Genomic DNA, 3,213 nt, shown 5'->3' with positions numbered 1-3,213 from the left:
TTGTCTACCTCTATACCCTTTGAAGAGACGATGTGCCCTAATACAATTCCTGATTTAACCATGAAATGGCATTTTTCCCAATTAAGCACTAATTTTTTTTCCTTACACCTAGTCAACACTAATGTCAAATGATGCAATCACTCATCGAAAGACGAACCAAACACTGAAAAATCATCCATAAAGACCTCTAAGAACCGTTCTACCATATCAGAAAATATGCTCATCATACAACGCTGAAACGTTGCAAGGGCATTACATAGCCCGAAAGGCATGCGTCTATACGCAAAGGTACCAAAGGGACAGGTAAAAGTGGTTTTCTCTTGGTCTTCTGGGGCAATAACGATATGATTATAACCGGAGTAGCCATCTAAGAAGCAATAGTGACTATGTCCATCTAATCGCTCTAGCATTTGGTCGATAAAAGGAAGGGGACAGTGATCCTTCCTTGTGACCTTGTTCAATTTCCTATAGTCAATACACACACGCCATCTCGTGGTCACTCGGGTTGGGATTAATTCATTATTATCATTCTGGACTACAGTGATACCTGATTTCTTGGGGACAACCTGAACAGGGCTGACCCACTTACTGTCTGAAATTGGGTAAATAATACCCGCATCTAACAACTTAAGCACCTCTTTTCGAACTACCTCTTTCATGTTAGGGTTCAGTCGACGTTGCATCTCCCTAGAAGGTTTGGAGTCTTCCTCTAAATGAATCTGATGCATACACACAGTAGGACTTATACCCTTAATGTCTGCTATAGTCCACCCTAAAGCTTCCTTATTGTCTTGAAGTACATTTACTAGCCTACTTTCCTGATCACTATCCAAATTGGAAGCTACAATCACAGGTAAAGTCTCAGATGGGCCTAAAAACACATACTTTAGAGTATCGGGTAGTGGTTTAAGGTCCAACTTTGGGGCTCTTCTAAAGAAGGAATTAGGGTAGTCTCAGAAACTGGTAACGGTTCGAACCTAGCTTTCCATCTATCAGTGTCTAACACAGGGGTAGAATCTAATAGAGCATTCACCTGTTCAATAGTGCTATCGTCGTCAAAATCTAAACCAAAATGGGATAACAACTTTCTAATGGGTCTTCAGACAAGATGTTTGGTAATGACTCCTGAACTAAGGCTTCTATCATGTTCACCTCCTCAACACATGTGTCATCTAGCTCATGAGGTTGCTTACTGACATTAAAAATGTTCATCTCCATAGTCATATTACCAAAAGATAAACTCATCACACCATTTCGACAGTTAATGATCGCATTAGACGTAGCTAAAAATGGGCGACCTAAAATCACAGGTATCTGGTTCTCTGGGTCAGGGACAGGTTGGGTATCTAGGACCACGAAATCCACTGGATAAATAAACTTGTCGACCTCAATAAGAACATCCTCGATAACACCTCGAGGGATTTTAACAGACCTATCAGCTAACTGCAGTGTCATCTGAGTAGGTTTCATTTCACCAAGTCCTAGCTGTAAGTATACATGGAATGGCAGTAAGTTCACACTGGCTCCTAAGTCAAGTAAAGCTTTTTCTACCCGGAAGTTACCTATTGTGCAAGCAATGGTAGGAGAACCTGGGTCTTTGTACTTTGGAGTTGTGGTGTTCTGAATGATTGAACTTACGTGACTAGCTAAAAAGGCTTTCTTATGGACGCTAAGTTTTCGCTTTCGCGTACACATATCCTTAAGGAACTTGGCATAAGCAGGAATTTGCCTAATTGCATCTAATAAGGGAAGGTTTATGGTAACTTGCTTAAAAACCTCCACTATGTCATTAAAGTTCGATTCCTTCTTTGTTGGTACTAATAGCTGAGGAAATGGGGCTCTAGGCCTAAAATCAGACCTTTCAGGAACCGAATTCACATCATAGAAACTTTATCAGTCTCTTCAGCTACTGGTCCTGAGAGGTGAGATCCTGAGGGGTGAACTACAGTATGTTCACTATCGGGCATGGTTACCTTATTGTCTACAACTCTACCACTTCTAAGGGTTCTAACAGCATTCAATTGATTCGATGGTTTTGCACCTAATTCATGAACTCCTCTAGGGTTGGGTTGTGTTTGACTAGGAAACTTACCTTTTTCTCTCAAAGAATCACTTATCAGACCAACCTGGGTTTTTAACTCGGAAATAGCCTGACTATTTTCTTGTCCTATGTTACTAGCTTGTAGACTTGTTCTACGGATAACTGGAATTTTGCAGTTTGCTGAGTTAACAAGGCGAGAGATTCCTCTAAACTTAGGATTTTCTTATCTGACTGATTCTGAAACTGAGCTAGTCCTGAAGGATTCTTAGTATAGCCAAAACCTGGGGGAGCATTAGAATTACTAAACTGACCTTGACTTTGGCCCTTAGACCACGAAAGGTTCGGATGGTTTCTCCAACCAGGATTATAGGTTTCTGAATATGGGTCAATCTTTTGACGGTTATCAAATCTAGTGTTATTATAAAGAGCATTGGCCTGCTCTTCAATATTCTGGCCTTCCCAAAAAGGCTCCACTCTACCACTAGTCTGGCCCACTTCTAAGGCTTCTAACCTTTTTGCTATAGCAGCAATTTTGGCATCTGATTCATAGCCTCCTTCTACCCTATTAACGTTTCCTCTACTTAAAAGAATTGTTTTCTGGGGTGCCCTACTATTTTCCCATTGCTGGGTTTTTTCGGCGATTTCATTAAAAAATTCCATCGCCGCATCAACAGTTTGGTTTTCAAATCCACCAGTGCATAGAGACTCAACCATGGTCGTTGTGGAATAATCTAAACCCTCATAAAGGATCTGAACTAGCCTAACCTTTTCTAAACCATGATGAGGACACTGGGATAATAAATCATTGAACCTTTCCAAATACCTATATAAAGATTCTCCCTCTTGTTGTGAAAATGTGCATATTTGCGTCCTAATAGACGATGTTTTGTGCCTAGGGAAAAACTTATTGAAAAAGGCAGATGTAAGTTGTTCATATGTCTCAATTGACTCGGAGTCCAAACTATACAGCCACGACTTGGCCTTATCTTTCAGGGAAAATGGGAATAACCTAAGTTTCAAAGCATCATCATCTAAGCCTCTAATTCTTAGAGTACTACAAATTTCCTCAAAATCCCTAACATGGTAATAAGGGTTTTCATTTTCTTTCCCTAAAAAGATTGGGAGCATCTGTAAGGTCCCAGGTTTCAGTTCATAGGGTGCCTCCGTTTCAG

At 40.5% G+C, this 3,213-nt stretch overlaps 1 pseudogene; it reads left to right on the top strand.

Moving 5' to 3' along the window:
* The first annotated feature begins 2,813 nt into the window (after positions 1 to 2,813).
* Positions 2,814 to 2,913, top strand: LOC113325550 (annotated as a pseudogene).
* The last annotated feature ends 300 nt before the right edge of the window (positions 2,914 to 3,213 follow it).

The sequence above is a fragment of the Papaver somniferum genome, chromosome 11, assembly GCF_003573695.1.
Source record: "Papaver somniferum cultivar HN1 chromosome 11, ASM357369v1, whole genome shotgun sequence".
Classification (NCBI taxonomy): Eukaryota; Viridiplantae; Streptophyta; class Magnoliopsida; order Ranunculales; family Papaveraceae; genus Papaver; species Papaver somniferum.
Note: the sequence above shows the minus strand (reverse complement) of the source record. Positions and strands in the feature narration are given on the sequence as shown.